This window comes from Saimiri boliviensis, chromosome 5, assembly GCF_048565385.1.
Source record: "Saimiri boliviensis isolate mSaiBol1 chromosome 5, mSaiBol1.pri, whole genome shotgun sequence".
In the NCBI taxonomy this organism is placed as follows: domain Eukaryota; kingdom Metazoa; phylum Chordata; class Mammalia; order Primates; family Cebidae; genus Saimiri; species Saimiri boliviensis.
Genome location: NC_133453.1, coordinates 100,100,748 through 100,126,830, shown reverse-complemented (window position 1 = coordinate 100,126,830; position 26,083 = coordinate 100,100,748). Strand labels below are relative to the sequence as shown.

General features: G+C 39.6%; 1 protein-coding gene and 1 long non-coding RNA gene across 2 annotated transcripts in view; one reads left to right on the top strand and one right to left on the bottom strand.

The window, feature by feature from the left end:
- Window positions 1-7,370, bottom strand: part of LOC141584616 (uncharacterized) — a 572,621-nt gene extending 565,251 nt beyond the window's left edge. Inside the window, exons 1-2 of the long non-coding RNA XR_012517775.1 lie at window positions 7,105-7,370; window positions 6,584-6,707 (exon numbers count right to left, since the gene is read on the bottom strand). This is a non-coding gene — a long non-coding RNA (uncharacterized LOC141584616). The remainder of the gene's footprint in view (window positions 1-6,583; window positions 6,708-7,104) is intronic.
- A 153-nt stretch (window positions 7,371-7,523) lies between these two features.
- The window catches only part of SPOPL (speckle type BTB/POZ protein like), a 64,875-nt gene continuing 46,315 nt past the window's right edge, over window positions 7,524-26,083 (top strand). Inside the window, exon 1 of the mRNA XM_039470122.2 lies at window positions 7,524-7,879. The gene's annotated coding sequence lies outside the window, so the exon portion shown is untranslated. The remainder of the gene's footprint in view (window positions 7,880-26,083) is intronic.

Below are 26,083 nucleotides of genomic sequence, written 5' to 3'. Positions count from 1 at the left end.
AGGATTTTTGTCACAATTGTTTTGCACACAGTAGGCGCCACAGTCAAAATAGAGGTAAATTTTTGCTGAGCTTTTGACAACATGAAAATAAAGCCATTCATCACCTTTCCTCTCAAAATTGCAGACTGTAGCAGAATACCATTTTTAAAAGGCTAGTCAAATTTCCTAAGGAAAAAAATGAAAAATGAGACTAAAGAGACAAAAATATGTATTTGTAGACTCTCCCTCTTAACTGGATCACTGTGTACAGAAAATATGTGTATACAAAATTCAATTTTAAGAAATACATTAAAATCGCAAAATCACTAGTATAGAGACCTCAGAAATCCTGGAACATAAAAGCCAAACTATTAATGGCTGTTTCAACTGAGTAATGGTTAACATTTAGAAGAGATGTAATCTGGGGTAATTCCTGAGAATATTTTGGCTTTCCTGTACAGGCTCTTAATCTGCATAAATAAATGATCAGAAAAGCTGCAGAGAAGTGTAGCAGGGATGCCATATGTAACTGAGTCATAAAAGGCTCCTTTAGAGAAGGAGACAAAGCACAGGGAACTGTGAGCAGGCACCTTAAGCAGGAAAATTTGAAGTGTGATTTCTGGTAGCCATCGTGCTTGGGACACAAGTGGCCCTTGCTGGTCAGTCCCAGCAGGCAGGGCAAGACTGAAGCACCCAGTATGCAGTCCCAAAACAAGCCCTTGAAGGGGCTGGGGTTCCAGAGAGCCAGATGAAGCTGCAGCCTTAGAGAGTCCAGTCATCATTTCTACAGGGTCAAGCAAACAAATGCTATAGTCCAAAGGGGCAGTCACCTGGGGGCAGGGTCCTCAGAGATGGAACAAGAGCTTGAAAGGGAATCTAGGGGCTGGTAAAATTCTTGTAATCCAGGCAGGCCAGCTGGCTTTGGGAATAAGGGGAGTGTTTGTCTGAGAGCTGCTGGCAGAAGGTAAGAAGGATCAGGTAAAGAAGCCCATTAGGATATAGAAACTGAGCAAGATAGATATTTAAGTGATGATGGGGGTGAGATGCCTGAACTGCATCATAGAGTTATGTGTAAGTGTTTGCTTCCCTTCCAGAGGCATTTTTCTAATCCTTTAAGTCTCAAGTTCTCACTGTAGGTGCAGTGCCCAGAGCTCGTAAGCATTTCCCAGTCCTATCAAATCATTTGAGAGCTGGACACGAAAATGTCCTGGCTCTAAAATAAAAAGCAAACTGTAAAATGAAATTAATATTCCAAGAGGAAAATTATATAAATTAATTTAATTTTTTTCATAACAAAACACTGTGCTTTTACTGTGGGATAGGGCTACATTTTCCAGTGTTTGATAGGATGTGGGATGAGGCCTCTAAAAGATAATCAAGGGTTTATGTAACTCTTGAACTGGCCCTTCTTCTGCTTGGCATAGTTCAGGCAGGGAAGATCCAGTGTGTTAAGACTTCAGCAAGGTTGGGCAGGCAGAGTGGAAGGCAAAAGCCCAAGTCACCATAGCCAGAAATGTGGGGGAGGGGAGGAGGAGAGACTGGAGGGAAGGGTGTCTGCGACAGTTGCAGAGGTTGGCTTGACTAAGTGCTGAGAGATGCAGGCACAGAGCCCCTGGAGATGGTGCAGACCGGTTTCTAATTTTGGAAGTGGTCATACCAGGGTTTCCAATTCAGCAGGCAGGCTAGCAGTGAAAGACTGAAATGTAGGAGAACCATCTGGAGGCCGGTGGCCATTCAGTGTTGTGTAGGGGGATAAACACAGAATTGACAAAAGCAAGACAGCAGGGCTTAGTTTCTAAAGTGTGGAAGCAACAGGGAAGTGAGGACAGAACAGGAGAATCTGGTTCTTCTGACGCACCAGAGCAGTGGAAAATCAGTGAGTCAAGGAACACTGAGGCTCAGAAGTTCCAAGCCTCCTGAGTTTACCTAGTATCTGATTGGCCACAAGGCAATTTCAGGAACACCACAGAAGGTCAACCAATGAGACTGGACTTCTAGATTGCTTGTCTGGGAGCAGAGCCTAATTCTATTCTACATAGATCCTCCTTGGGAGGAGGAGCACCTGAGTCTAGTGAACCAGGGTGTGATCTAATCTAAGATTAATCTGGAGACAGGACCCGTTTGTGTGTCCAGAGAAATAGGCATGGAATTGCCATTTCTTGAGTCAGGTTCCAAGGTGAGTGGGGTGAAGTGGCTCCAATTTAGGAAAAGGACACAAAGACAGGAAAATGCCCAATGTGTACTGCAGGGGCAGATCTTTAAACAAACTCCTCTAGCCAGGTACTGCCTGATAGGGAGGAGGGTGTGTCTCTGAGGAGACCACAGACCCTGACCTGGAGACATTGTGATGACTGAGCAGAGATAAAAGAGGAGGAGACTGAACAGTTGTACCTTTAGAGCCAATTAGGGCTGGTGCAGAGGCTGGTGACCTCTGGCTGAAGAACAGAGTGGAGAGCTTTAGACTTTCCCTGGGTCTGTATCCAGGGTCCAGGGCCAACCAAAACTTCTCTGGTTACCTGAGAGCAGAAAAGGAGCAGGGCCAGTGCACCAGCAGGAGAGAGCTTAGCCAGCCGAGCTGAGGAGAGAGGTCATTAGGGACTAGATCATGGTAGCAGTGACCGCCTGGATTCTGGCAGAGTAAAAGAATTCCAGCAACAGTAAGTAACTTTGGAAAAAAGCCCTCAGCTGATGCCTGAAGGGATGCTGTAGGGGCTTTGAATAATCTTGTAAAAGAGATCATTTTTATTGTTTTTCTTTTATTACACTATGAATAGAGGACCTGCAGTTAGGGTGGTCAAGACTTTTCCCAGATGATATATTCCCCAGCAGAAGTACTGCTATTTCTAATGCATGAGGCACTTAATGATACAGAATCTATGGATTACTAGCATTTCAAGAGCCTCAACCACGTTTTAAACCTAGTTAAAATGAATAGATGTAGCAGTATACCAACTATTCAAATTATTCTTCACATTTTTCACACGAAAAACAACAAAAATTATCTCTCCTATAGTAGACCTGGCAGATTATCCAAAGAACCAAAGCAGTAAATATAGGAATGTGTATTTAATTTGAAACAAAGAAGCATTCTGAAATATTTGACGTAATGTGATTGGGGACATAAAGGTAAGGGTGTCAGCTGGGCACTGGGTCTCACGCCTATAATCTTAGCACTTTGGGAGGCCAACTCCTCACTTGAAGCCAGGAGTTCCAGACCAGCCTAGGCAACATGGTGAAACCCTGTCTCTACAAAAAATAAAATGAAAAAAAAAAAAAAAAAAGCTAGATTTGATAGTGCATGTCTATAGTCCTAGCTACTCAGGAGGCTGAGATGGGAGGATTGCTTGGGCCCAGGAGGTTAAGACTGCACTGAGCTATGATTGCATCACTGCCCTCCAGACTGGGTAATAGAACAAGACACTGTCTCAGAAAAAAAATAAAATAAAATAAAGTAAGAGAAAGGAAGGGTGTCAATGAAGGAATTAAAGGACTTAAAAATGGTCCTGTTCTCAGAACTCAGGGTAGGCCCTGTTCTGAGTTTCCCGAGAATTCTCTGGGAATGATTTTTGAGTGATAAGTTCATAAAATGTACAGGTTCTTTTCTGTCATAGGCATCACTAGACAAGGGTTACTGGTGTAATTGCTTAAGCTCTGAAGTATTTTGTATACTTAAGGAGCCAGTATTGTATGATATAAAAGTACTACAAAACTAAGAATTCACAAGCAAGGTGAAAAGCCAGAGGCAGAAAAAGAAATGGAGATGTGGGAAGAGAGAATGAAATTAATGTACAATAATTTATAAGTTATTAATATTAAACAAGGCTTTTGGTGTTTCCTTACAGATAAAAGGCCTAATATTTATTACAGTGAAAAATAATTGGCAAATGAGCTGTCTTTTCTTTCCACAATGATTCCAGTAGCTAAATGTCATTTTAATTGTATAAGTGTTAGCTTATGGAAGTTAGGACTGAGTCTGGTTTCCTGGAAGAAAATTTAGGAAAGGAGGGGCTAATGATTAGAAAAATATATGTGATGCCAGGAATGGTGGTACACATCTGTAGTCCCAGCTACTCAGGAGGCTGAGACAGGAAGATCGCTTAAGTCCAGGAGTCTGAAGCTGTAGTGAGCCATCATCATGCCTGTGAATAATCACTGTGCTCCAGCCTGAACAACAAAGGGAGACCCTGTCTGTTAAAAAAAAAGAAAGAAAGAAAAAGGAAACATTTTAAAAGTGTGGAAACCAGCTTACTAGCAAAGAGCTTGATGGACTGCATTAAAATGTGTAGGGGCATTAGCAAAATATCCAGAAGCAGCAAGCCCAAAAAGTTATATCACTGAGGATTCATAAAGTATTGCATGTTTGCTAACAAGCATATTCCTTGCTTTTTTTTTTTTTTAATCTCTACATGGAAGATAATAAAGGATTGTGAGTTTTGTACAGCACAGTTTTTGACAACCAGAATTGGAAAATTATTGTATAAACTAGGTAGTGGTACGGAAAGCAGTGGTGAGTCCATTGTGCCTATCCAGCCATGAAATGGGAGCATCTAAGGTGTTTAAGTTAGGAGAATAAGATGCCACAGTCACTAAAATATCAAAGTGGGAAGCTTGATTGGTTCTTCAGGCAGAGCCTCATAGGGTTCACGGAGATCCAGAGGCTGAGGCTCATCTGTGTTTATTAAACTCAGAGAACGACTGTTCTAATCTTCATCTTCACTAACTGCTGACATAATTACAAGAAGTAGAACTTCCAAGCTGACTATATACACTGAGGAGCATACATAGTTTCCTATAGAAAATCAACGATAAGTAACAAAATAAATATGCAAAAGGGTGATCCTAACAGTTAATGCCTTAAATGAAGCAAGCTCAATACTGGCCTAGCAGAGGCATACTCTGCTCTACACTAATGATAAAGCCGTTACTTTTCTATTTTAAAAACTGTACTTATGGCAGCAATAAAGAAAAGCCTTTCATAATTCTCCAGTTTTCCAGTAGGTATGCAGCAATTAGGAAATCAAATTAAGAAGGTAGTTGTTTAGCATACTGGTAATGTAGCATCAAGCTTTAGTAAGCTTTCATCCAAGCTTACTGACCATAAAACAATTTTTTACTTTGCTAAGCCATCAGTTTTGTTAGCATTACTTGTAAGCCATATTCACCCTTACTATTTACTATCACTTTATTAGTGGGTAAAGTCACTGAATACTGCAAGCAAGAAAGGCATGATGTGTCCTGACACTTAGGGTAAAGAGATTAAGCCTAGGGAAAAGACTCTGAGAATACCCTGAGGAGCAATTTGACATCCTTGTGGTGGAAGTTTATTGAATCAGTTCCCAATTTCAACCCAGTCAACTATGAAGGGTTAGCATCACTCTTAACTTCCAATTGGAAATGTACTTGATGCACTTATAATTTAATTCTTTGAGTATATTACATTTATTAGGTGTCTTACAATTTTTAATTAGTGGAAGACAGGAGGTGACATACTACGAAGGGGTTGAAAGAGCTAAAAGGCTTAGTCAAAAATTACGTGTAATTTTTACTATATGTCACATACCATAAAGTTAACACGGGTGCACAGTGAGATTAGCAAATAGTTTTAACTGTTCTTTGCTGGTCTTTGAAGATGGTGAAATATTTGCACTAATATTTCCTCTCTCCACCAACTCTTCCCCTACTCCCTATGCTCACTTTCAGTTCTGTTTTTTAACTTTCAGAGATCCTTGATCTACATAAACATTCTACCAACTCAGCCCAAGACAACTTTGAATTTAATGGTTATGCTGCTAATTTTATCTTTATCTGAAAACTTTTGGCACAGATTGTATCCCAAGCACAGTTTGTCTTAAATAAGTCAATAAGATTGCTAATGTCAGGCCAGGTGCAGTGGCTCACACCTGTAATCCCAGCACTTTGGGAGGCAGAGGTGGGTGGATCACTTGAGGCCAGGAGTTTCAGTCCAGTTTGGGCAACATGGTGAGACTCCATCTCTATTAAAAACGCAAAAATCAGCTGGGCTCACGCTTGTGGTTCCAGCTACTCAGTGGCTGAGGCGCAGAACTGCTTGAATCTGGGAGGTGGAGGTTGCAGTAAGCCAAGATCACGCCACTGCACTCTAGCCTGGGCTACTGAGTGAGACGGTCTCAAACAAATAAAAAGAAAAAAGAAATAAAATAGATTGCTAATGTAGTTTTAATTTGAAATGAGGGGGCTCTGCCTGTCCAGTATTCATAATCCCAGTAATCAATGGATTAATTACTTGCCCTTTCTAGTTCTTCTTAAGATGGGAATAATTTCTACCTTGAAATTTTAGAGGGGTTGTTGGGAGAATAAAGAGAGATGATACAAGTCTATGCTTAGAATACTCATCACATAGCAAAATAATAAATATTTTTCCTCCCCGCTCTCTCTTTTCTTGGAAAGCCAGGTAAGTAAGGAGTTGACTTATGGCCGGGTGTGGTGATTCACGCTTGTAAATCCCAGCACTTTGGGAGACCAAGGTGGGAGGATCCCTTGAGCTCAGGAGTTCAAGATCTGCTTGGGCAATATTGCAGGACCTCGTCTCCACAAAAGATTAAGATTACCCGGGCGTGGCGCATACCTGTAGTCCCAGCTACTTGGAAGGCTGAATGGGAAGATCACTTGAGCCCAGGAGGTCGAAAGGTTGAGGATGCAGTGAACTGTGATGGCACCACTGCACTCCAGCCTGAATGACAGAGAGAGCCCTGTTTCACAAAAAAAAAAAAAAAAAAAAAAAAAAAAAAAAAATGCTGTCATATGCACAAAGTAAAAAGAGTTGGGATCCTTGAATGACATTTTCGCCTGCTCTGTCAAAGCCTGAACTGTTGGTCCCCCGAACTTCTTTAAAGAAGTTTACTCCTGGTAGCTCGATTAAGTATCTTTGTCCCATGGTTGTAAGGAATAAAGAGCTCAGTTGTCACCCCATTTTTAGACTAAATGTCTGAAGAGACGAGGTAGTCACCTCCTCTCTTCACACATTTGTGCAGTTCCAGGAGACCACCTGCTCCCCTGGAGTGACCCACTTCCTAGGCTTCCCGGGCTGCCCTTCGGGAGCCTCATCCCCTCAACCAGAAAGCTGGCTCCAGGGGGCACTTTATCTACCTGGAAAGTTCTCAATTTCCAGTTGGAGCCTGTATACTGCCGGTTGTGTCTCAGCAGTTTTTACAGATCTGGGCTCACAACCAGAGGTTAGCAAAAGTTCTACCCTGGCTTCCGAGACTGCTACAGCCCCAAGAAAGTCCTGTGCGCACAAAGGGCCGTCGCCTTTGGCACCTTCCGCGGATGAGACCAGTTAGGAGGTCTCAGCGGGCTTGAGTCAGGCCAAGCAAGGCGCCTCCGTGCCCCTAGCCAGAGCGCTGCGGGCTGCGGAGCCTACCCAGCCGGGAGCCCAGGGCAAGGCGGCAGCGGCTTCCCTAGCGCGGCGGCAGATCCGGGCCCGCCCGGAAGTGCCGGGCGCTGGAGGAGGGAGCAACGGCCCGCGAGCCGCCGCCGCCGCCGCCGCCGCCGCCGCCGCCGCGCGCACGCGCCCTCGCGGGCTGGGGACGGTACTGGATCGTACCTCGGAAGCCGGAGCCCAGACTGGCCCGCGGCGGGGGGGTGGGGGGTGGGGGCTGCGCGGGGGCGGGAGCGGTGGAGGTGGCCGCCCCTGGCGGCGGGTTTGTTTATCCCGGGGAAGAAGTTTGGAAGCGGGAGATAGGGAAGGAGGGCGGGCCGGGGAGGAGGGATGCGGTTCGGCGGAGGCGGCCGCCACAGGGACTTGCCGCCATCACCCCTGCAGCCGCCGCCGCAGCCTCGGGCTCCCAGGGTCGACTGGGCCGCCGCCTCCGCGGGAGAGGAGCCTCCGCCGGGACCGCCAGCTGCCGCCCCGCGCGTCCAGGTAGGCTCCCCGCCCCCCTCCCCGGTCCCCGCGGCAGCCTCGGGCGCTCGCTCCCCTCCCCAGGCCCGCCGGAGCCCGGCGGCCTTCTGCTCGCGCGTCCCTGCGCCCTCTTCCCTCTAGGTCCCGGACCCCCGACTCGGGCGGCACGTCCCGGCCTGCTTTGGGGGATACCTCTGCGCCCCCGGACCGCCCTTCCCTCGCGCAGCGGCGCCACTTCCCCTGGGGATGCCCCCAAGCTCCCTTGATTTCCCAGCCCCCGCCTTCCAGGATCCCCTGTAGTTGTACCACCGGGCCTCGCCCCTTCTTTTCCTCTGGCCTCCCTCCTCCCCTATACCTGTGTGCCTCCGTGTCTGCCCCTTTTCACCTGAGTGCTGCCCAAAGCCAGAAGCTGCCTCCTCTTCCACCACGCAGCGTCCGAGTTCCTACCTCCTCCTCATCCCAAATACAGACACTTGAAACTCTCATGCCTGTGAGCCCATTTTAGGCAGAGTTCTCAGCTTTGCAGACCGCTCAGTGCCTCCACTCCGGTGGTCATGTCCTGAACCTACCCACCTGCAAGCACACACTTGCTTTCTCGTACATTTTTGCTCACTTACACCAGAGTACAGCAAGCTAACCGCGCGGTTCAGAGTCCAAGTCTTGAAAAGCCCAGTTGTATCCCTGCTGCTCTCCTTTTTCCTAATTCTTTTTGAGTCGCTGTATTTGTATACTGACTCAACATAAAAGTAAAGGGATGGTAGCATTTTCTCTCTCAAAGCAGGCACACAACCCAGCAGAAATAAGATTCACCATCTGCTTATCCTGACTTTTGCTTCTCCTTCCTGACTGAACTCTGTCATTCAGTGAATCTTTCCAGACTTCTGATGCTTCGTCTGTATTTGAATAATCTTGGGCCTAGTTTGACCCATTGTAGTACTCACTTTCCCACTTGAATCCACTGTTTCTTGGACTGAAAACTGACGAGGTAAAAGGTTCATACCTTGGAAAATTACATTTCTCCTGCCACAGTGGGATTAGTGGAATATTTCGAATGACCATTTCTTCCTTCTTGTGAGAAATGTTGCCTAGTGGTTAAGAACTCTTCTCTAGAGCTCAGGCTAGTGTAGTTGCCAGGGTGTAAACCCTTGTTCTGCCATCTACCAGCATTGGCTTTGGGCAAGTTATTTGATATCTCTGGGCCTCAGTAGTCTCACAGCTGTAAAATGGGGTTATAATATTACCTCATAGGCTGGTGCTGGTGATTGCACAAGTAAATACAAGTAAAGCACTTATAACACTGCCTGGCACAGGGCAAATATCTGATAAATGTTCTCTTTATCATCAGTTCTTGGTTTGACTTGATCTGCCTTGTGAGTAGGTTAATTCGAAGAGAAGGTGGGAATGGAAAGCTGCCCTCTTATTCTATGGTATTTAACATCCTTTTTGATGTAAATAGCATTTATAATTTGTTGTATAAATTACTTCCTTCTGATTTGAAAACTACAGGGTTTTAGCCCACTATTTTCAAGTCAGCCAAGTACCGACTGCAGATAGGTCAGTCCTTTCAGATGCCTATTTGGAACTTCTACAATTTACCTTTGTTTTGAGAATAAACAAAGTGAAAGTACTGTGTGTAACAGATTCATCATAATGGAAAATGAGGTTTTACAGATAAAAATTGTAGTACTGTAAGTTAAATACTCAAAACTGGTGGTAATCTTCATACTCATCTGACCTTTATCTTGAATCACTACTCGAGGTAGAGCTTTGGCTTGGCTTCATTCAGAAGATTGGTGACCGTTTTCTCTTAATATGCTATGTTCATTCATATTCACATGTCTTCTTTGCTTGTTTACTGAATTGTAGTCACTTTTAGAAATGCTGACAGTTTTTGCTATATTTGCTTACCTCTTGTGCACTATTGCTTACTTAATACATTTTTAAAGGACTCACATTAAAAGGCCTGAACAGATATTACTTTACTGTTGTTTTAAAATAGTAAAAATTTGAAATCACTATTTGCTGTCCTAATTACATGTAAAAATATGTACATATGTAACTATCAAAACAAAAATGTTTCTCCTTTTATAGTCTAAAATAATTCTTGTGCCACTATGGCACATGTTTTGTACTTTGGGTGACATTGCTTTTGGTAATGCTGTTCCCTGACCTAGAATAACCTTTACTCTTTCTCCTGCATATCCAGATTCTACCTATATTCCACCACTCACTGCTTCCACATAGTTCCTTCCAAAATTTAGTTTCTTGGTTTTCCTAATGTCTATATCTGCATTTTTGGCTGTGAATTTGTATAAGCACTGCAGGTTGAAGAAAAATAACTTCCCTAGAATCAGACTTTTAAAGCTTATAGACACTTTGAAAGGTTGGGATAAAATTGACATTTAGCATCTACTCTATGCCAGCACTGTATCTTTGGTTTTGTAAATAGTCTTTCCAAAAATATTTAATGAGCATCTACCATGTGCCAGGCACTGGGGATACATGAGAGTGGTCCTTCTCAACCATGTTTTGGTGAAAATCAAACCCTAATGCTCTGAGGCATCTAAAGCATGTAAAGAAGTACCTCATCTCCTGTTCACCTAGAATGGTACTAGCTATGTATCATTCTTGAGAGAACTGAGGAAGTAGTTACTCCAGTCAGTTTTTGTAGGGCTTAATTTCTGCAGAGCTCTACCTGTAGAGAGAAGAGTAATATGCAGTCTCCGCTTTTTTTGTAATTTATATTCTAATGTGCCACTGACAGGCAGTTTATGTATATTAACTTACTTAAACCCCATAGTAATTCTTTAAGAAGGCGTTTTTAACCCCATTTTACAAATGGGGAACTTAAGAAACAGATTACTTCTGCAAAATCAGGCAGTTGAGAAAGTATTGCAGCCAGGCAATTATAGTTCTAATCTATTACTCTTTTGCCTCTCACACCTTTCACTTCCTTGTTGATTTACTTTAGAGAAGACTCACTTCCTTGTTGATTAGAGGAAATTCTCTGCCTTTCTGAATATCTTATTTATTTATTTTTATAAATTTAAGCTTGACAGCAGAATTTCCTTCTTTTTATGTTGTTTAGCAAAGAAAGTAAAGGTGATTAAACTCTTGTATTGAACCTGGTCAGAAGTCTTATGTCAAGCCTTATATATAACTAGATATTGAAGCCCTTTACATTTCGTGGTCATGCTCATTGTCTTGTTTCCTTACTTGCATTTGTTCGCTTAACAAAAGTTTATTAACAACTCATCTGTGCCAGGCACTATCTCTGATGACACATGGTAATAGAGAGAGATTACTTGTACTCATGGAGGCAGAAGTCTGTTTGAGGAATAAAGAAACTAAAGGCTCATGCCTGTAACCCCAGCACTTTGGGAGGCCAAGGCGGGCTTATCATTTAAGATCAGGAGTTTGAGACCAGCCTGGCTAACATGGTGAAACCCCTCTCTACTAAAAATACAACAGTTAGCTGGGTGTGGTGGCACACTGTAGTCCCAGTTACTTGGGAGGCTGAGGCAGGTGAATCACTTGAACCCCGGAGACAGAGGTTGCAGTGATCTGAGATCCAGCCTGAGCAACAGAGTGATACTCCATCTAAAAAAAAAGAAAAAAGAAAAAAATTATAAAAAATCGTTACTGTAACTACTACAAAGGAAAATCATCGTAAAGAATGAAGGTACACCACTCCATCAGGGAATACTGCTCTGAAGAAATGACTTTCAGACAGAAACCTAAAGGATGAACTGCGGTGACCCAAGTGATGTTGGCAGTTTCAGCTTTCTAGAACTGAAAGGTCTAGTAAGAACTGGACCTTAGCACATGAGGTTGGTTGATGGAGAATAGACTGGAGCAGATCACAATGGCTAAATCCATGCTAAGCATTTTGTAGTTAATCCTAAGAGCAATAGGAAGCCACCAGAGAATGTTAAACCGCTGAATAAGTTATCCAAATTTTTGCTTAAAAAAAAATCAGTTGGCTGCTCTGTAGAGGACAGGTTGGAAAGAGGCAAATGTAAATACAGGGAGGCTAGTTAAGTCATTGCTTCTCAAACTTAGCTGTGTTGACAGTCCAATTTTGTTTTAATTTTAAATTCATACTGATATTTAGTAACACACAATAAAATGTATGTTGTAGCAGTGTCAAATTGCTGTAGAAGTTTCTAAAATTGCTGTAAAAGTTCCAAGAGGACCGCTTTCTCTCAATTTCTATATTTATTTTATTTCAGACCAGTAACCAAAGTTTGTGGACCAGTGCTGGTGCACACAGATCATACTTTGAATAGCATTGAGATTAGCTGTTAGAATATTGTAGTCAAGAGTTGATGGAACCTTTGTTCAGGATGGCAGTGACAGAGAGAAACTAGCCCGATTTGACAAATATTGGAGAGGTAAAATTGATAGGATTTAGAGGTGAATGAGATTTGGAGGTTCTAGGGAGAGCAAAAGGCTGACTTTCAGGGCCAGTAGTTCTTGTGCCTAAGGTGGGAGTACTGGAAGAAGAGCAGTTTTTTATTTTGTAGTTTCAGGAATGAGGCAGTATTGATCATTTTTCAGTTTGAGACTTCTTAAACTTGAGACTGAGGCATACAAGTAGAGGTGTCTAGTAGCAATTGGATAGATCTGGAGCTCAGCAAAGAGGTTTGGACTGGAAATAAGTTTGGGAGTAGCATAGAGTTTGTAATTGATGTCTTGGAGTGCAGGATGAGATTGCTTAAGGAGAGATTATAGAGAAGATAAAGGGGCTTACGAGTAAGCCCTGTGAATCTTTCGCATTTGAACTTTGGTAGAAAGAAATGGAAGAAAAGAGGCTGAGAAGGAAGAAGCTAGAGGTTGGAGGAAAATTTTGTTGGTATCACTGAAGCCAAGGCAATAGACTGAAGAAGGGAATGGCCAGTTGAGTATTTTGAATGCAACTGGGAAATCAATCAAGTGGCAAACTAAAGAGCATACACCAAATTCAGCAACATGACGAAAATTTTATATTTCTGGTAGTAAATCCACCCATAAACTGTTTGATGGTAAATTTTGTATTAATCTGCCAAAGCCACAATCCTAAATAAAAATAAAATTATTAAATCTATAACATGAGCCATATCTGTCTTCCTGAGTTCAGACATATTTTATCATCTGGCTTTTCTATAAGTATCCAAAACTTGTCACAGCTTATTAATTTATAGTATATATATTTTAAATACTATTTAACGGACACTGAATACTAAACTTCTAGGTATGGGATTAGAATTCAGAGACTAGAGCCATGGATGATTAAACAATATTTGTTTTTCTAATATGATCAGTGCTGTCATAGCAGTTTATTCAGGTTGTCTTGGAAGCACAGAGCAGGGGCATCAGGAGGCTTCCTAGGGAAAATGATGCTTGAGCAAAGTGTTTCTGACAGTCAAGTTACATAGGTGGAGAGAGTGAGTTAAACATGGGTGGTAGAGGAGTTTAAAGAAATGACACTTTAAGTAATTTGAAAGCCTGCAAAGGCGGAAATTGGGGCTAGAGTACATGGATAGTAGATTGGAGAGGCTGGCAATGCCATTTAAGCATTTCTCACTTGAACTTGTATCTTTCTGGGATTTATTTTTTTGATTAATATTCTTAACACCCATATAGTCACTAAATGTGGAAGTATCTTTTTTAATATCTTTAAAAGGTAAAGATTTCTGTGTTTTAGTATTTATTGCCTAAGGTAGTGTTTTATTTTTTGCTAGTCGGCTTTACATTATGTATATTAAACCTATACTTACAAACTCATTCAATAACTGATAGCATACTTAAATATTTTAGTTACATTCCAGTGACTTACTATGGAAGAAATTTTATACATGTAACTTTTTCTCAACTTTAGGGAGTTTAAAAGGAAAGCCTTGCTAAGGATTGGTGAAGATATACTACTAAACCTTGGGTATATGGTTTTGGGCTCAGTAGAATGATAGCGGTCTCTTGATAGCTTAAATGTTATTTTAAGTGATCGTATTACATCAAAGAGTCTACAAATCCCTGGACTTTTCTCTTGGAGCATAGGTAGAATACAATTTATCTATAGACATGGATAAACTTTTTGAAGAATGTTGTAGTTGGCAGAACCTTATTTGGGAAGGACAAACTCTCATAGAAAATAATAGGATAGAAAGGAAAATTATGTTAAAATAAATTTTAGGTTTTATTTTATTTTATTTTGAGACAGAGTCTTGCTCTATCACCCAGGCTGGAGTGGGGTGACACGATCTTGGCTTACTGCGGCCTCTGTCTCCTGGGTTCAATCGATTCTGCCTCTGCCTTCTGAGTGGCTGGGACTATAGGCACAGCCACCATGCCCAGCTAACTTTTGTGCTTTTAGTGGAGATGGCATTTCATCATGTTGACCAAGCTGGTATGGAACTCCTGACCTCGAGTAATCCACCCACCTCGGCCTCCCACCTTGGCTCATGCCTATAATCCTGTAACCCAAAGTGCTGAGATTATAGGCATGAGCTACCACACCTGGCCAAAATGAATTTTATGAACACAGTAAATGAAGAGTTCTAGAAAACATCGATTTTATTTTATTTTATTTTATTTTTTTGGCAGAGACGGGGCTCACTATCTTGCCTAGGCTTGTCTCCAACTCCTGGCCTCAAACGATCCTCCCACCTTGGCTTCCCAAAGTGTTGGATTACAGGTGTGAGCTACCCAACCCAGCCATAGAAGGAATATACTTTAAAACAGGGTCACTTCTATCAAAACTTGTTTCTGAAATAACTTCTTAAGTTACTGTAAAAACATCATTGTGTTACTTTGTTCCACTAAGGTGGTCTTCCTGAAATTTTGTGTTAGGAAAATTGTAATTTTAAAAATTTCTTTTTACTAGTTCTTACTGGCTTTAAAATCTTTTCCTCTTACCTTCTCCTTGGTTTTAAGTTTTGTATGTCTTGTGTAACAACTGTATGCTTTTCAAGTATTTATTATGGCTCCTAGAGGTACCTTTTTTGAGGCCTTTTATCTTTATGTTGAATATTACTATAGCTCCTGTTTGGTATTCTTTATACCTGCTTGTACGCTCTAAAGGAGGTCAGAATAATTATGAGCATTATATTCTGAATTGTGTAATATATGAGACTAAACTTTACATAGGTAAAAGCTAGCAGATTAAAACAATTTTTTGTCTTCAAGTATAAAACCATGGTTGGGACAGATTAGTAGATATATATATATATATATATATATATCTGAAGTGAAAGTATGATGAAAATACTCATCTCTGTGATATGAATGTATTTAGAAAATGCTCCCCTTCCCTTAACACACGCACTTCTTTGGAGTTGGTTTGTTTGCTTTCGTCGTATATTAGCTAAATAAATAAAAATGTTTAGGGTTAACAATTGAAAATAAAGAGATGTTTTTACTTTCTTTATAACTAATGCAGATCTGAAGGTTAATAGTATACCTAAAAAGTAGTATCATGCTTTTGAAATATTATTTTATAGGTATAAGCTGAGAATAAATTAAAAAAACAAAAATAACAAAATATTATATTTATTGACAAAATAACATTGTTTTCTGTTTGGGTATGTTTTCTGAAGCAAATTTAACAATGTTTTCCTTGTGTAAACTGCATTTGTAATTACACTCCCTGAGCCCCACTTCAAGTAGTTGAGTGATTTGTTTTTAAATAGATTTTATTTTTTTGAAGTTGTTTTAGGTTCACTGAAGAAGTTGAGCAGACTCTACAAAGATTTTCCATATACCCCCTGCACCCGTATAGACATAGCCTCCCTCCCCGTACCCACCCTTCAAGTAGTTAAGTGATATTTTAAAGTAGATTTTTTTTTTTTTTGAAGCTGTTTTAGGTTCACTGAAGAAGTTGAGCAGAATCTACAAAGATTTTCCATATGCCCCCTGCACCCATACAGACATAGCCTCCTCCTTATCACCATCCCCACCACAGTGGCCCATTTTTTAAACTGATGAATCTACATTGACCCATCATTATCACCCAGAGTGCATTATTTACATTAGATTCATGGTTGGTATTGTATAGTATTTTCTATGGATTTGGACAATTTTTATGACATGTGTCTGCCATTACGATGTCTTTTACAGGGTACTTTCACAGCCCTAAAAATCCTCTGACCTAGGCCTATTCAGTCTTCCTACCTGCAGCCCCTGACAACCATTCATCTTTTCACTGTTTTGCCATGTGCAAAATGTGTAGCCTTTTCAGATGAGTTTCTTTCGCTTAGTATTATACATTTTAAGTTTCCTCTGTGTCTTTTCATGGCTCAATACCTCATTTCTTTTTAATGCTAAATAATATTTTATTATCTGGATGTACTACAGTTTATCCATTGACCTACTAAAGGTTATCTTTGTTATTTACAAGTTTTGCAGATTACAAATAAAGCTGTTATGAAAAACCTTGTGCAGGTTTTTGTGTAGACATAAGTTTTTCAGCTCTTCTTGGTAAATATCAAGGACCATGATTGATGGATAGGATGGTAAGAATATGTTTAGTTTTAGGAAACCACCAACTGTCTTTCCAAGTGACCATACCATATTGCATTCACACCAGCAATGAGTGAGAGTTGCTGTTGTTTCACATCCTTGTCAGTATTTTGTATTATGCTGCTGTTGGTTGAAGTAGTCTATAGATGTCCATTATGTCCAGTTGATTGATAGTGTTGTTGAGTTCAAATTTGTCCTTACTGATTTCCTGCCTGCTGGATCTGCCCATTTCTGTTAGAGCGTGTTGAAGTGCCCAACTATGATAGTGGATTCATCTGTTTCTCCTTGCAAATCAGATTTTGCCTTACATTTTTTGACACTGTTGTTAGGTACGTACAAATTATGGAGACTTTACCTCTTTATCACTTTATAACGACCCTCTTTATTCCTGATAACTTTCCTCACATTAAAATATAATTAAGTGATTTTTAAGGTAAAGATTTCAATAGTCTCAGGGTGTTTTTTCGGCTCTCATTTGGATATATTTTTTAATGTTTTAATGGTAAATTCCTCTGTAAATAGTTTTTATAATATAAGACCAAAAAATGAAATAAAATAACAGTGAGTGTAAATTTGTTCTGAGATTGCCAAGGCAAGTACAAATACTGGAAGCTATCAAATACCTAAATGAATTGAATTTCATTTAATTTTTTTTTTTTTTTTTTTTGTGGCAACACTTCAGATCATTTTAAATCTTTATTAACTATTTAGGAATTAAGTCAAGTTTTGGTAGAAAAGCTCAAGTGGGGCATGGGCACACACTAAGCAGTTTTAGTCATTTCTGATTGCATTTAAGGTGCATCTTTATTCTGCATGTATAATTTAAAAATTTAAAAAGTACATCTTTTAAAACATGAAAATACTCTTTCCTGTAAGCATTTTATCAATGGTGTTTGAGAACCGGCTTAAATGGTGGAGTATTTTGGTTTATGCGTTAACATTGTTGATGATTTTATTTTTCTCAGGTGTCTGATTTATTTTTACTGTTGTCTGTCTGCCTCTCCGTACCCCAAGGCTTTTATCCACAAAAATTTCATCTTTAAGTTGTATAATGAAATGTGTATTTTCTCTCTGAGAGTATAACAGGTGTGTTCACACTTGGGCCTGAGAAACTGACAGCCTTCTACGGTGTAAAGATAACCTTTATACCAAATTTCGTCATAGATTATTTTAGTTAAAAGAGAAGAAGTATGCTTTGTGAAGCACTTGTGCCAGACAGACACTGTGTCAAGTACTTTAGACATTTTATTTCATTTACTTCTTATCACTTACCCATGAGGTATAGATAATATCATAATTTTTTGAATCACAGTTGCTGTCAATTACCAGATGCATTATTATTTTATGTACCTCAGAGAGAGAGCAATGCAGATTAGAATTGTAAGTTGCTGTCAATCTCAGAAATGTTCAAATGTGACAAAAATAGCTGTCGTAGAATTAGTGCTACGTTGTTTTGTGGTTATCACTCAGGGTTCTCAAGACAACTCATCTCCCAAAATGAAGTGAACTCAGGACAAATGTAAGCCTGCTTTACTCCAGAGCTCTTCAGGCATCATAGCATAGAGACTAAGAGCATACAGCCACCCTGCCATTTAATAGCTGTATTACTTTAGGGAAGTTACTCAAAGTAAGTCTCAGTTTTCTCTTAGGTAAAATGGAAGTAGGAATGATAATGGTACCACCATACAGTTGTTATAAGAATGAAATGAGTTCTATATACATTTATAATGTGCTTTCCATGGGGTTAAATGCTTTGCATATATATTGATTAATTAAAACAATATTACTGTTTCTCATCTAAGTAAATCCTTGCTTAAAGGAAAGGGGAAAAGAGGCTTATCAAATGGTTCATTGATACTTTGTGCACACAATAAATATTAAAGTATTTTGTTGATTTGTCTTTTAAAACTAATATAAGATAGCAGTCTTGACAATTTTGACATCAAAATTACTTTTTATTTTTATAAAAATAATACTATGTAAAGGTTTAGCTGAAATCTGCTTTCCTTTCATCTCTGTTATGACATATTTAGTCAGAATATTGATGTGCTATGATGGATATCTTGAAAATAACCTGCAATGTAGTTGGGATTTCTGTCAACCTCATAAGGAATTGATTCAGAAATTTTTTAAAGGGTTTCAGTATTACTGACACGTTTTAATTTCAGTTAAAATATACTGCTTTTTCATTGCACAATATATAGAGGAAAGATAATACTGAGACAGTTTTTATTGTAATGGCTTTATATGTACATGATTTTGTTGGTTCACCTTGAGATTTAAAATCTTGTCATCTTTCTGAACCACAGTTCTATAAAAATAAAATAAAATATTGTCATATACCCTGACAACAAAAATGGATTAAGACCTTCCTTTGAACTTCTTGCTTTTTCCCTCATTCCCACTTTGGCTTTGTTTTCATTGTTTGTTTGTTTTTTAATTTTGGACTCAAATCATTCATTTACTTCACAAATAATTACTGACTGACTTAAATACCAGGTTCTGTGTTTACAGTGATAAATTGAAAATGGCCCTTGACCTGGCAGAACTTACTCTTTGGGATTTATTAAGTTTCTAGTCATTGAGTACTTAGGCATGATGCCAAGGACTTTATATATGCATCTTTTGATTTAATCCCCGTGACTACTCTGCAAAGGTAAGTCAGTGCTTCTCAAATGTTTCTATTAAATAGATGGCAGAGAAGAGGGAACTCTTGGGAACTGAAAGGGATATAACAATCTGAGTATGGTAAGGGTGGTGGTGACGAGGGAGAGCTTTGATATTAAAATTATTTTCGGTCAGGGGCGGTGGCTCACGCCTGTAATTCCAGCACTTCGGGAGGCTGAGGCGGGCACATCACGAGGTCAAGAGATTGAGACCATCCTGGCCAACGTGGTGAAACCCCATCTCTGCTAAAAAATACAAAAATTAGCTGGGTGTGGTGGTGCGCGCCTGTAGTCCCAGCTACTCAGGAGGCTGAGACAGGAGAATTGCTTGAACCTGGGAGGTGGAGGTTGAAGTGAGCCAAGATTGTGCCACTGCACTCCAGCCTGGCACCTGGTGACAGAGCGAGACTGTCTCAAAAAAAAAAAAAATTATTTTCAAGTTAGTGTTTTCTCTTAAAAATGATTTGAGGACATGGTGGCTCAAACTTGTAATCCCAACACTTTGGGAGGCCAAGACAGGAGGATTGCTCAAGGCCAGTTCTAGACTAGCCTGGACAACATAGCAAGACATTGTCTCTATAAAAAATTTAAAAATTAGGCCACGCACAGTGGCTCATGCCTATAATCTCAGCACTTTGGGAGGCTGAGGCGGGTGGATAACCTGAGGTCAGGAGTTCAAAACCAGCCTGGCCAACATGGTGAAACCCCATTTCTACTAAAAAATACAAAAATCAGCTGGGCATGGTGCCATGCACCTGTAATCCCAGCTGCTGGGGAGGCTGAGGCAGGATAATTGCTGAACCTGGGAGGCAGAGGTTGCAGTAAGCCAAAATCGTGCCACTGCACTCCAGCCTGGGCAACAGAATGAGACTCTATCTCAAAAAAAAAAATAAATAAAAAAAATTAAAAACTTAGTCATGTGTTGGTGGTGGTGGTGTGCACACCTGTGGTCCCAGCTACTCAGGAGGCCTAGGCAGGAAGATTACTTGAGTCCAGGAGTTTGAGGATGCAGTGAGCTATGGCCTTGTCACTGCACTCCAGCCTAGGAAAATAGAGCTAGACTCTATCTCAAAAAAGAAAAAAAATAAATAATAATTGGCTTTTGCATTCTGTTAACATACCTTTCTTAGTTTTGATATAAACAAATTTTTAATGTAAAAAGTGTTTAATTAGCATGAAGGTTAAAAGTATCCTGTCCCAATTTTAGGGTGTAGAAAATATGTTACTAGGAGCAGGATTTTATGAACTTCAGGGCATCAAGGCTGCTTATTTATTTGTTAGTATTGTTTTTAGGTGTTTTTTGTTTTTTGTTTTTTGTTTTTTTTGCTTTTTTATTTTAAGGAAACTTTTGAAGTGTAACATGCAAAGGCATACACATATCATAATACAGCATGTATGGTCTTTCATCTGGCTTCTTACCCTAAACATACATATATGGTTATGTGATATGTGAGTACCAAATATCTGAGACAGGTCTCAGTTAATTTAGGAAGTTTATTTTGCCAAGGTTGAGGACCTGTGTGGGGGTAAACGGCCTCAGGAGGTCCTGACGACATGTGCCCAAGGCAGTCAGAGCATGATTTGGTTTTATAAATTTTAAGGAGACAAGAGACATCAATCAGCATATGTAAGATAAACATTAGTTTGGTCCAGAAAGGCAGGCGAACTCAGAGCTGGGAGACGGCTTCCAGGTCAGAGGTAGATAGAGACAAATGGTTGCATTCCTTTGAGTTTCTGATTAGCGTCTCCAAAGGAGGCAGTCAGATACGCATTTATCTCAGTGAGCAGAGGGGTGACGGAGTAGAATGGAAAGCAGGTTTGCCCTGAGCAGTTCCAGCTTGACTTTTCCCTTTAGTTTTTCCCTTTGTGTCCCCAAGGTTTTTTTCTTTCCACAGATCCAATTATGTTGTCTGCAGCAGTTTATTCTCACTGCTTCATAGTATTCCACTGTATGACTCTATATCATGATTTATCTGTTTTACTGTTAATGGCCCAGGAAATGTAGCTCGTAATATAATCGTTGGGTCATATGTGTGCTTTGTTCAGTTTTAGTATAATCCAGTGATTTCCAAACTGGTGGTGCCAAAGTATAACCTTATCAGTAGTAGATGAGAGTTTTAGTTGTCTCACATACTTTGCAACATTGGCTTGATATTCTGTCTCATATATTTAGCCATTCTGGTGGGTGTAACATGGTATTACAGGGTGGATCGGCCATTTTGTTAAAATAAACACAATTTCTTTACCAACTCCTACCATTGGTCCCCTTCTTTGTGCACATCAGAACCATGAAAGTGGAACAGAGGTATTTTCATAAGACCCATCAGATGATTCTGGTTGCCTTGCCAATTGATAAGGTACAAAGTATGCAACAACAAATTTAAGTATAATTTAAGGAAAATGAGACTGTCATGAAAATTACAGCTCCACAATGTAGTTTATTGACTTTCTAACAAATAGTGCACTTCTGTGTTGCTAAACATGGATGAGTTTTACAATTTTGCAAGCTGGTGAAAAACTGTGCAGGCTTTTTTATTTTATTGAGTCTACAACATTGGCCCACAGCTTCAATTACACAATGCTGGAATGTGCTTGTTTTTACTTGACCATCTACCCAGATTGCGAGTTGTGTTCATTTATTATTCTGTGGGGTTTTGCTACAGTTTAAAGAAGGGAAATACTATATAAACAGATCCTTCTCAATTTTCAGAACTTGAAAAAAGTTGAGAAAATAAATTTTACCATTTCCTCACAGCATGATGTGTGTTGTTTTGTATTTAATTTCTTGTTATTTGTGGAGTTTTTGTTTCAAGTTTCCCAGAAGTGTCGCTAAGCTGTATTTTTTGTCATTTTGTAGTGAAAACCCAAGAGTGCAAAAAATATTTTTCCCTTGGATCCTTTTCAGTGTTAGGATTGTAGTTTTTCTCATTCCTTAATTATTGTAGATTATGTTAGAATTTTATGTAGAGAAGTGTCATTCCTGCACCTTTTGGGGATAATATTTGTTGATTTCTTCTGTTAAGATATGCACGTAGAGTCTTCACTCCAGATAAGCCCATAGTTTTCCCTTTCTAACATTTTTTACAGCTTTTATTTTTATATCTGACTTCATTTCTTACTACGCAAAGTACTGTTTTAAAGTAGAGCAGCCATTTGATAAATAATTGTGCTCTACATATTCAAAAGTATTTACTGATTATTGCTGGTCACAGGAATCTTGGAATTATTGCTCATCATTAGAAGAGATAAGATGTCATTATTTGTAAGACTTTTACTTTGAAATAAACCTGTTTGACAGCAATTAGCTAAGAAACCAAAGTACATGTTTAATTAAAGCATACACTCATGAAGCTACTATTCTGCTTCTTTTTAAGATTTTCTACAGCATTTTTCATCAGCTCAAAAAAGCAGACAGTGGGTGGTTAGACTGATATGGAGTGGAGGGTTTACAGGATGGTGTGGTAAAGAACAAAGTGAAGTGTTAATCGTGTTTGCTGGACGGTGTTTGAAGTGATGCATTGTAGGCTTGAGGTTTGATAAGGAAGGAAGTGAAGCCATAATGAGAATAATGACTCTAAAAAATGGGAAGGGGCTAAGGAAGTATTAGTAATCAGAAATATTGAGGGATTAAATTACTGACAGAACAGGAATAAGATCTGTTGTAAAAGATACAGTGAGGTTTGTTTTCAGAGTTGGTCAAGCTATTTATTCTAGGTAATAAGTTTGTTTGGAAAAGATTGCTATAATGTTATGTGGGTCAGATCATTCAGGAATGTCAAGGAATTTGATCCTGGTAGGTTAAAAGTCCACAGGGTGCACTCATCCGAGGTGATGATAGAAATAGTGAAGAAAACTGTGGAGGGAGACAAGTGCTGAAGTCCTCAATAAGGGAACCTAACTATTAACAGAAAAGGTGAACCCATGATAGCCAGGGAGAAGTTGGGAATAGGGTATAGCATTTGACTCATGGAGTTGCCAGTTTTGGAATAAGGCCGGAAAAGTGGTCTGGAAAAAACATCAGGGAGTTGAAAGAACTTTAATTGCTCCATACTCCTTTTTTCTAGATCCTTCACAGGTGTAAGAAAAGAGTATTATTTGTGCAGTTCTGGTTTATGTACTTTAATTAGGTATTTACCTCTTTGACCTTATCTTCATAATCTGTATTTCACTAGTGCCTGGCCTATTTAGGTACTTAATAAATGTTCAGTAAATGCTAGACAGATGTGAAATTGTTCCAGTGTCCTGGAAATCTAAAACAAAGAGCATTAGTTAGACGTTTTAAACAGTGATTTGAAAACTAGTGAAAGGAACTGTTACTTTAACACAATTGTATTTTTGCAGTATGGAATTAAGTACCCTAACTATAATGAGACATATTTGTGTTTACAGGCATAATACAGGAAATAAATTACGTAATTTTTTTTACATGAATAGGTGGATGACAGTTTCTTGATGGATTTTAAGGGTAGTTAGGATGTTTGGGAGTACATTCTTGATTTTAGAGGTTGGATGGAGGATACTGTGGAATTGATGCATATCTTTTAGAGTTTTCAGCAATTATTACACTCTGATCTCTGACTGCTAGTTACTTTGTTGTTTCCTTTCATTGGTGTGTTAGGCTTTCGAGGAATGAATTGTAGCAGATTAATTTTGGAGCAAGATGGGTAAAGAAATCTTCATAATTTTTTTTTTTTTTTTGAGATGGAGTCTCTGGAGTGCAATGGCACAATCTTGGCTCACTGCAACCTCCACCTCCTGGTTGAAGTGATTCTGCCTCTCAGCCTCCTGAGTTGCTGGGACTACAAGAGTTCACTACCACACCCAGCTAATTTTTTGTATCTTTAGTAGAGATGGGGTTTCACCATGTTGGTCAAGCTGTTCTGGAACTCCTGACCTTGTGATCTGCCTGCCTCGGCCTACCAAAGTACTAGGATTACAGGCGTGAGCCACTGCTCTGGCCGTCTTCAGTAATTTAAAAGTTTAAAATTTCTGACCTAGGCTGGGCACGATGGCTGACATCAGTAAATCCCAGCACTTTGGCAGGCCAAGGCTAGCAGATCACCTGAGGTCAGGAGCTCGAGACCAGCCCCGCCATCATGGTGAAACCCCTCTCTACTAAAAATACAAAAATTAGCTGGACGTGGTGGCACATGCCTGTAATCCCGGCTACTTGGAGGGCTGAGGTAGGAGAATCACTTGAACCCGGGAGGTAGAGGTTGCAGGGAGCCGAGATCATGCCACTGCACTCCAGCCAGGGCAATAAGAACAATACTCTGTCTTAAAAAAAAAAAAAAAAAAAAAAGTCTCTGACTTGAAGGGAAAGGGAGAGAACCTCTCTTTTATTATAGATGAATGTTTTAGAACTCAAGTAAATTTGAAAAATGCCTATGGTTAACATTAGTAGATCCAGAATTGGCGACTAACTGTGCAGGAACTACCCTCTGTACTTTATAGACCTGTCTCCTATAATGCGTAATATGATCTTTCTGTGAGTGAGGATTATTCCCTTTCTGAAAATGAGAAAGCTAAGGGCCAGAAAAGGAAAGTAACTTGTTCAAGAGTATAAAACCTAAGTTTCTTTAATTTACAAAGTTTTATACACAGACTTTACAGATACATTTCATTGAGTTTCGAAGGAAGTATTCACCAGTGTAACAACAGCCAAATCAAGATATAGATCATTTCCATTACTCCAGAAAGTTCCCTCAAAGGTTACACAATTCCTAAGAGACATGTTAGACATCAGTCTTTTAGCAACTGCACCTCCATATTGCTTGTATCGAAATGCAGATGGGAGCTGCTAGAGATAAGCAGTGTGAGAAGAGCCGAGTGAATAGCTGGTGTGTGCCTGATGGAGAGCCAAGCAATAAAAGTTTAAAAAGCAAGAATAAAACCTAAAAAACTGTATTTGGACAAATTTAACTTTCATAGTTTCCAAGATTATTACTATTCTGTAAACAAGTTCTGTCTTTGAGTTTCATATTGATACTCATACAAATAATTTATCGAGTCCTTTCTATCTACCAGACACTGTACTAAGTGTCTTCTGTACATCCCCATTCAATATACCAGCCATTTGAGATAATTACCATTTATTATTCCCATATTATAGACAAGAAAACTGAGACCCAGAGACATTATACTGCTTTGGTATTGAACCCAAGTCTGATATCAGAAACTAAACTCTTAACTGTGATGGTGTTCTCTGAATCATTCTGTAATATTAAATTATTTTTGGCACTTTGTTTTAGAAGGCATTAAATTATGTACTGTTTTATAAACATGTAATTCTTTACTAGTGGTTGACTTCTTATCCATATCTTTGCTTACTCTCTGTCGCATTCTATACTCGGCAGTAGGGTTACATAAAGACGGAAATATAATAATCTCAAGGATCTTAGCATATTTGATGAATTGGAAAAATCATAATGTTTTCTCTTAAAAATTCTGGATTCAATTTCTGATTTGTTTGGCTTAAAAAAAAAACCTCTGTGAGCTTTAATAGAATAGCTTTTCTGTGTTTCAGTTTCTCTATGTGTAGAATAGAAGTAAATACTTAACAGGTTTGTTTAGAGGATCAATTGAAATAATATGTGTGAAGAGTAAAGTTTAGGTGGGAGGATCAGTCGAGCCCAGGAGTTCAAGATTAGCCTAGGCAACATAGCTTGACCACATCTGAAAAAAGACATAAAATTACACAGGTGTGGGCATACTCCTGTATTCCCAGCTGCTTGGGAGGCTGAGGCGAGAGTATTGCTCACCTGGAAGGTCAAGGCTGAAGTGAACCATGATCATACCTCTGCACTCCAGCATGAGTGACAGAGTGAGACCCTGTGAGAAAAATAAAAAATAAATTTTTTAAAAAGTTTTAAGGTGTAAAACAAACTGCAACCGATTGTACTGTTAACTACATTTCATTAATTCTGTGCAGATGGCATTTTTTGTGAAAATCCCAGGTAGTTAGGGAGTAATTTTTACCTAGGAAAATGGTATAGAAATAAAAGGGTAGTTAGTAAAAGTTTATAGAAGAGGTGACATTTAAGATTAAAATGAAATGTTGGTG